This window comes from Myodes glareolus, chromosome 27 (assembly GCF_982192425.1).
Source record: "Myodes glareolus chromosome 27, mMyoGla1.1, whole genome shotgun sequence".
NCBI classification, from domain to species: Eukaryota; Metazoa; Chordata; class Mammalia; order Rodentia; family Cricetidae; genus Myodes; species Myodes glareolus.
This window is the reverse complement of record NC_142052.1, coordinates 9077967-9087740: the sequence shown is the minus strand read 5'-3', so window position 1 is coordinate 9087740 and position 9774 is coordinate 9077967.

Here is a 9774-nt window from a genome sequence, read left to right as displayed (position 1 = left end):
AAGGTTTTAAGAATAAAAGAATATATGAATAGACTATAAAGTGGTCATAGACAAAATAGTTCATAATAATTATGTTAATTAATTGTTCATGTTCTGTTTGAGTATAAAAACATTGGTATATTCTAAACATGTGAAAATAGAAACGCAAAAGGAACACAGATTTTGTGTATTTGTTTCATGTTTTTCTTCTGTCTTTTACTCACTCGTACAAACTGTCTCTATGGTCTTTTCCCTAATGTAGGGACTGTGAACTACAAAACCATAGTCAGAACTCATTTTTTCTAAGAAGCTAACAATCTAGAATAAAAAGTAAGATACAATAATTAGGAACTACAGCTCATGGCAATGAGATAAACAGCATTACCATCAAAATGCAAATCATAATGAACATAACTGGTTTCAAGACTAAGGAGCCCAATAGAAAGCTGGAAACTAAAAAGGTAGAATGATTATTTAATTATTTAGAGGGAAAAAAATTAAAATGGCCTTGAACTGCAAAATAAATCGTTTCCTGGAAATATGCTACTCAAGTCTATTTACCCCAGAGAGGGATCCAGAACAGATCAAAGTATGGATACCACCAAATTACAACTAGGTGAACCAGTTAGTTTTCTTCGGGATACTTACAGGAATATGGATATACTGGCTGATTTTACATGACAACAAGACACACTAGAGTCATCAGAGGAAGGAGCCTCAGCTGAGGAAATGCCTAGATGAGATCCAGCTGTACCACATTTTCTCAATTAGTGATCAATGGGGAAGGGTCCAGCCCAACATGGGTGGTGCCATCCCTGGGCCGAAGGTCCTGGAATCTATAAGAAAGTGAGTTGAGCAAGTCATGGGAAGCAAGCCAGCAAGCAGCACCCCTTCATGGCCTCTGCATCATCCTACCCTGTTGGAGTTCCTGTTCTGCCTTCCTTCAGTGAGGAACAGCGAACAGCGCGATGGGGAAGGGTAAGCCACAGCAATAGAAATGCTAACTTAGATTTCCCACAGGGCAGGAAACCCTGACTGCTCTGGGGAATGGTGAGGGAGGAGAAGAGGGAGTGGGGGGAGTGGGGGGAGCGAGAGGGTATTGGGAGGAGGGTAGGAAGTGGAAAGAGTGTGTTCGGATACTTGAATAAACAAGTCTAACGGAAAATAAATAAATAAATAAATAGAAAAAAATTCTATAGTTAACCACGCTTAAAAAAAAAGAATGGGGGGTTACTTGCAGGAGCAGAAATCCTTCATCACCAAAGCCCACCCCACCCCACCCCAGCGACAACTCACAAAAGTAAGGAACTGCACAGCTTGTGGGAGCTCGACAGGCTGAAGAGTTTCCTTTCTAAGGGTTTGAGTTGACCCAAACCCCTTCTATGAAGCTCAGCTGGTTTCTGCTTCTCCCAGGCAGTTCCTAGTCTAGTCTCAGAGGCTTCTGGTTTTATTGTTTCCTCTGGGAAGGAGACACCTAGTAAATCTGGTCAATTTCAGGGACATCCTGAGGCGACTTTGAGTTGTTAATCTTCTTTCTTAGTGAGTTTCCTACACGATAAGAGTGTTTAATTCTCAGAGGAAACAGTTACACAGCAGCTTGAGCTCTGACTGGAATTCTGTAGAAATAAAAGACTACTAGGTCCTGTTTTGAGAACTAATCTAAGTTTGTGAGGCAGTATGGAAAGAGGAAAATCAATGGAGAACATAGGACCCTGAGCTCTGTGTGTGTTTAGGGCCTTCAGAATCAGACGAACAAGCGTCTGGCACAATAAACCCTGCTGACACAGAGATAACATCCCTTTCATATACAGATCCTGTTAAAATAGTGGTACTGGACTTAAAGTCTGATGGGCTATGACCTTGAATAAGCCTCACTCAGCTTCCCAGATATTTCCCAGAAATCCTGTCAAGACCTGTTACCTTTAGCTAGGTGTGGTGTGTACGTCTTTAAGCTCAGCACTCAGGAGTCAGACGGAAGAGGGTGTTTGTGAGTTCAAGGCCAGTCTGTTCTGCATTGTGAGTTTCTGAGCAGCCAGGACTACATATAAAGACCCCATCTTAAAACAAACAAACAACAACCCAAAAGACTTCTCCTGTTACTTACAGTCATGATATCCTACAGTTCTGGATCCCTGTGCTGTAGATGTTTAGCTCAGCTGTCATCCTATCAGGTACAAATCAGGAACTGCTGTGACGAAATTTAGTAACCCTATTCAACCTTCAAAGATAATAGCTTCAAATCCTAATTACATATCACACAAGCATGCGCACAAGAGAGAGACTAGCTGACTGGACCACCTGTTGTATTGACAATGAAATTTGGCTGTCTCTCTCAGAGAAGCCCAAAACCCAGCCCTCAGGCATATAACTTTTTTTCCCAAGTCTCCTTCTTTCTCTTAAGCTTTTTATTAAAATATATATTAAAATGTTTTTTTAATGAGAATGCCAACTGTTACATACTAGCCAGTCTTCGATTTATTTTATTCTTTAAAACGGTGAATGTTAGTTTGTCTGAGTCACAGACACTAAAATGTTAGGGGAATTCCCTGGACTGCTGCAGGGGAGAGCATGAAACTGCTTCCTTCTCCTTTCACGCCCTCCCAGATGATATTTCTCAATGTCCTGTCTGATGTGTTGAGACCCATCTCTACCTCGACAGCTGTGCAGTATTGAGACAACTGTCCTCAGAAGTCTTTCTTGTAGGCCTGGCTGACATCTCAGGCTTTGAAACTTTGAGAAACTGATAAGATCATATTTTCCCTTATATGACAGTCCTCCTGGACAAACCTTTGAACTCGGAGTCTCAAATTGAGGTGTTTGTGCAGACACTGCTGAGCTATATCCCTTTTTAAAGACCATCAGAGAACACATAGAGCCCTCCCAACGTACAGAGATTTCACCTTTCGCTCACACCGAAGTCACTAACCACTATATGCAGTAAAGATCATTGAGAGATATGTGTTTGCCGTGTTTGGACGTATTCTAGCTCTTGTCTGTCTCTAGTATTTCTGAGATTTTTGTGTCTCTCTCCTTAAGTTGTCATGTCACAGTTGTACTTGTGTTTTTCAATTTCCCAAACAACAATCTTTCTTTCTTTCTTTTTTTTTTTTTTTTTTTTTGGTAATTAATTGGTACGGTCTTCACCATACTCTTTTCTCTCTGAAAATTCCCCAAGCATGTGTTTGAATGGATTGATTTGATTTCATTGTTGAACTCTTAGCTAACATTCAGTTCTCTTTAAGTAGGGTTTCTCTTTCTCCTTCCTTCTCTCTTTCCCTCCCTCTTTCTTTCTTTCTTTCTTTCTTTCTTCCTTTCTTTCCTTCTTTCTGTCTTGCCATCTGACCTAGAACTCCCAGCATTCCTTCCTCTTTTCTATACCTCTCTACTCATTTCTGAGGCTGTTTGTCGGGTGCTAATTATACATATTGTCTTCTCATACACTGTTTCCTTTCCTGTGCTTTGTCACAAATCTGCAAAGTATGTGAAACATGGGACCCAATGATTCCATTTATGTACCCACAATCCCTTAATCATCAGCCTCACACAGCGACTGTGGGAGACAGCTGTTTAATATATTTAATGTATTTACTGGAATATAGGATGTTGTTGACACCAATATTAACCAAAATAGAATGAACTGTAGGAAGGAAAATGTACTGAGAATACTTTTAGAAAAGAATCAGTACGTTAGACTATTTGCTAAGTAGTGATTGTTCCATATGTTTTGTAATTACATTACGTTTCCTTTCACAAACGTAGTAACATAATAGGACATTATTCAATGAGGTAGGTGTTCTTAGGCCACAGGAATGGTACCTAAAGGTTTTCTGTAGTCTAAAATAAAATATAGAAAAGCTATGAATAAACTCAAATAATGAAAATCATTTCCCTGGGACACTGTGCACAAGGACCAGCCGTGGGCACAGATATGAGCAGTTTCCAGTGGCCCGATGCATCTAAGTAGTTAGGGAATTCAAACGGATGTAACTTTCTCCAAGCTAAATTTAAACTTCCCTTTATAGAGATACACAAATAGCATCATTCAAGAAATACTTTTGAGAAAGAGGCGGAAAGAGGGGGTCCTTGCACATTCCTGATTGGAATCTAGTAAAGCTGTTATGACAAAATATGAGGTCGCCTTGAAAATAACGAGGCTTACGATATCATGTTGATGAGACCTTGTGTTGTTACAACAGCTTCTGATGTTGCCAGGAGACACAATCTCATAGCATACTCCCAATCTTCTGGCTCTTAACACTCTTTATTCCCCACTTCTGCAATGTTCCCTGAGCCTTGGGAAGGGAGAATTTATTTTATTATCAAAAAAATCAAAAACAAAAATAGAATAAATGAATGAGTAAACTACTATATGATTCAGAAATTTTACTCTGAGTGAATATCCAGAGGAAACGTAAGTGATATTTCCAAACAACTTCTGCAGACAGGTTCAACACAGCATTGCCCACAACAACTAAAAGATCGAATCATTAAATATTCCTCACTGAATAATAGAAAAAGATAAATGGAAAAGATTTATCTAGAATTCTGGTAAGTCATAAAACATAGAGAAAGTCATTATGACAATATATTTGAATCTATATATCACAAAATTAAGTGAAAGAGCCCAGGAACAGAAAGATAATTAAGGTATGACTTCACAAATGTGTGACTCTAGATTATAGATATAATTTGTGGATTTAAACACCCACATTAATGTGTGAAATCTGAAAAGAGCTCTCAAAAACTCAGATATGAGTGATAACCTAAAGGAGAGAAAGAGGGAAGATTTACCAGAGGGGGGGGGTTGATGAGCAGTGCTTATATTTTTAATAATTATGTAGGAACAAGAATTTTTTTGTGCTTCTTTGTGGCACAGTGAATGAAATTGGCATCTATGTAGTTTACATTTAGTGAGTTTGAAGAAAGGGTTTTAAGTTTCACGATAAAAAACTAATACCTATTTGAAGCAATACATATTCTCAATATGACAAGCGTCTTGTAGGAAATAGGATATATATATATATATGCACATATATATAATGTATATGAACATTGGATTATTGTGTATCGAGCAATTATGAAATTAATTCAAATATATTTTTAAAATTCTTCCATAACAAAGTAATATAAAGAAACTTTTATTTCTAATATCTTTAAAAAGCTTGCAAATCCCTAGATGTATATTTATGAACTTATTTGAAAACTTGCCTAAAACAGCTATGCTTTACTGGTAACCCCTGGAAAGAAACTGAGCAAGGAAAGCTATACCTACAGGTGATTTGCCTCAAAGTCAAGTATCAGAAAAAAAATCTCAATAAAAAGAGCTGATTCTGGGAAATATTTTGAATTTCAAAAGCTTCAATATTTATACGAAGGTATAATAATGTTTTCAGATAAAATTTTTGAGGTTGTTTTTACACTGATAACAACTATTATCAAAATTGTTCTAAATCCATAAAATATATAATCTCCTCATGTATATTTGAATAAAAATGTATTCAAAACTAACCTTTAGCTTCAAAGTTCAGGTATAAATACTGTCAAGTCTAAAAACTTTGATTCACATTGCTGATTTTTTGCCAAGATATGATAAGAAACTACATCAAGCCAATATTCGGAAAACTCTGTTTAAATGTTTGGTTTAAATAGTTGGTTTTGTAAGGCATACCAGCTTTATCAGGAGATCTGCCTTGAAAAATAGTTTTAAAAAGTTGGAAGCAAGTTGCTGTCCTTGCTAAAGAAATACTATGAAAAGAATAATATTTATGTAGTATGTGCCATACATATATTTTATGATTCACTGGACACAAAGTAGGCACTCAAATGCTTACTGATTATTTAATTCATCCAGAGTCAGTAAAAGTATATTTTAGGAGAGAACAAAAGATTACATTTTCTACAAGGGAATGGAAAATCACTTCTGTATGTTTGGTAACTAAAGAAAATTAAGTTGGAAACCCAAGGTATTTAATATTTATGAAAAACTTGTTCTGTTTTGATCATTACAGTGTTCACTGATGAATTTCATGTCAGTTCCACCTTCATTTTTTGGAGGCAAAATTACTCCTTCCATTTATTATAAACTAGTTGTACATTTATTTGATGGACACTCTGAAGCAAATTATTTTCTCCAATCATGAATGAAGGCACAGAGGGTATTTACCCTCAGAGACTTGACAGCTGGTATTTTGAGTATCATCAAGACCAGAAAATTCAATTAAAACTTCTACCTTTGAATATGAATCAAGTCACACAAAGATCATTGAGTCAGTATGGGACTGTGCCGAGCTCCAAGTTTCGCCAATTCAACTCCCGTAAATTTTAGCTGGGTGTTCTCAAGGTGTCGTATTTTGGTTTCTTCCTCTCTCAGATTGGAAAATCCTGTGTGTGTTAAAAATTTTGTGTATTAAAAGAGATAAAATTGATGACTACATAATACATACCAGAGCACCAACTATTAAACAAAATCGTCTCAATCTTCTCATTCCAAACAAATCAACCAATTAGAAAATGCACAGTGTTACATTTTGCTTTTAAAAAGGTATGTCGATTGGAGCTGTTTTTACTGTTTTTTTTTATTGTTTATGTTTCATTCCTTTGTATTAATAAAAATCAGTTGTAAAGTAATTTAAGAATGAAGAGTAAGTGTTGTAGCATTACAAAAGTGGAAACCATCTAAAGAAAACCACATTTCAACTTGATGTGTTATAATCAAGTATATGTCGTATCAAGCCATTATATAATACAAATCAGTGTTTTTGATATTTTATGTCCATTTAAAGTGAAATTATGTAAATAAAGTGAAAGAAGAACCAACAAATGAAGGTGTATTTAAATTTTGTATGTATGTATGTATGTATTATTATAGCATACATGTTTCACTCAAATCTATGCATGTAAGTATGGGATTTAACATTATTTCTTCTACCTACAGAACTGTAACAATGTATTCCCTCAGTCACTTCACTGGATCTCCTTGACTGCTCACTTATCTTAGTTGAGGTTTCTACTGTTGCGATGAAATACCATGAGCAAAATACAAGTTAGGTAAGAAAGGGTTTATTGCTGTTCATCACTGAATGAAGTCAGTACAGGAACTCAAATAGGGCAGTATCCCGGAGGCAGGATGCTGATGCCGAGACCAAAGAAGGGAGTTTCTTACTGACTTGCTTCCCATGGTTTTCTCAGTCTGCTTTCTTATAGAACCCAGTACCAGCATCCAGGGAAGGCACCACACACCATGGACTGGGCCTTCCCCCATTAATCACTAAATGAGAAAATACCTTGTAGTAGATCCCACTGAGGCATTCCCTCAACTGAGGAACCTTCCTCTGAAGTCTCTAGCTTGTATCAAGTTGACAAACAAAACCAGCCAGTAAATCATTCAAATAAAAGTATTACTACCATTATCTAAGTATTCTCTAAAGCATTTTCTAAAGTATTTTCAAACTTGGTTATTTTCTTTCCATATTTCTCTTTAGCTCCCCTATTGCAACATATTTCTTTAAGTTCACCTTCAGAATAAATCTTTTAACATAAGGTAAAGTCATATTTAATATTTCTTTAGAAGGCTTTACTTGAAATCATTGGTCATATCTCTGGGTTTGAACTGTCTGCCTCCCTTGGTCACATTTAGTTATTTATCTGTGATCTATTCTTGGCCTATTGTCTTGAAAATGCAAAATATCAGGTCTGGAGTGATGATTTTGCAGTTAAAGAACTTCCTGTCTTTGAAGAGATCCAGGTTCCTGTTACCCACATCAAACCGACTGTAACTTCAGGTTTAGAGAATCAGAGGCCTTCTGGCTTTGGTAGGCACCTGAATTCCCTTGCACAGTCTCACAAACAGACACAAAATAATACACATAATTAAACATAAAGATATATATTTAAAATGTGAAATTCGTGGAAAATGGAGAGGAATAATAAATCACTGCATATTAAATGAACAAAATTTACCCAAAAAATGAATCTTTTTCAGTTTGCTTCTCTGCAGAAAGAATATTAACCCATTTGATGAGTAAAATGGCAGCTATTTATATGAACTAAGTAAAATATTCAGTAAAGAATGAGCAAATGATGAGTCTATTTTCTGTGTGTATCTTTTTATTGGTTTGAGTGCATATGTAGAGGCCGGAAGTCTTCCTCCATCACTCTCCACCTTTAGTGTTCTTTGTTTTTATCAATTAAATTTGTTCCTTGTCAACTTTATACATGTATACAGTGCATATTAATTACTCTAATCGCCTACACTTTTCAGTGTTTCTTCCTAGTTTTTCCCCTCCCCTGACACACATGTGCGTGCACACACACACACACACACACACACACACACACACACACCTTTCCCAGAACTATCTTTCTCATATTCCTAATTATTCTATTTTGTGGTCCATTTGTTTGGTGCTTTCCAAGTAAGTTAGGGTTTGGGAGGCTCAGCAGTGGATATATACATTGAGCTATTGTCTTTTCCTATTTCAGCATCTAATAGCTCACAATATTGGTTAGGACTTTATGAACCCACTTTGCCATCTATTACCAATTTCTGACATGGTCAGATTGTGCTGGCCTAGTGCAAGTAGCCCCAGATGCTATGAGCTCATGACTGCAATGACTGTATCATGCCCAGAGGATAGCATTTTGGATGACTTCTCTGAGTATTTCATCTTGCATATTTTTCACTTCCCTTTTTGAACTTTAGAAGGAAAAATATAAATAACTTGCTAGAAGCTGGGCCCCCCACAGTCCTGGTTAACTGAAGGCTTTGTATTAATTGCAAAGAAAGGTTTCTCTCATTTGGGCTGAGAGTAGATTTCTGTATTTGTAGAAAAAAATATTTAAAAGACAATTTGAGACTATGTCAATTTACCAAAGATCAGATTAAGTTCCCTCCTTGAACCTAAGGTTTTAAGCATGATTTGCTGGCAAGGCGAAAACTCGTGGAATGGACCTTACACGCAGTCAGTAGACAGTCAGTCGCCACACTATCAAATAGGTTCCACGTTTACTGTTTGCAACAGGAGTGCCACCTGACCCTGAAATTCAGCCATTTGGCTAGACTAGGTGTCTCATGAGCTTCAGAAATCCAGCCTAATCTGTCCCCTCAGCACTGGATTACAGGAGCATGCTAAAGTGCCCAGCCTTGTGCCTAAGTTCTGTGATCTGAGTTTGGGTTCTTATTCTCACACATCAGACACTTTACAAATCAAAAGAAATGAGCCAATATTCCTAGCCCTACCAGATACTTGTTATGGAAATAAGAGTGTTTCCCATCTCTTTTAATTCCCGGGGAAGGAATCTCTATGAGTTTTTGTGTGGGTTTTTTTTCTCTCTCTTTCTTCTTTTTTTTCACATTTTACCACGTAACAGGTGCATTCTTTCCAATTTTACCGTGTGTATTTCTGGATTAAGAACAGGTGCAGCATCTCAGATATTTCTACAGCTATATATTTAGAAGTAAAATAAATATAATACAGTGAGTATTTTATAGCAATGTAAAACGATTTTTATAGTAAATGCCATGTGAATATATCTGAACTGATCTGGGCATCATGAATCATTCTCCTGCAGTCTCATGTTCCGAATGAGACCTAGCAGATTGCAGACACTGCTCAAAACTGATTCCCAGACAGTGGAACTTAGGACTCTGAAAGAGAACATAGATATCATTAATATCTACATATTTTTATTCTTATTCCCAGAAATTGGAAGCAAAAAATGATACTAGCTTGCTCAGCTTCCTACAAATATTCAGTATCCTCCCACGAATCCTGATAGGTAAAAGCTTCTACTAGT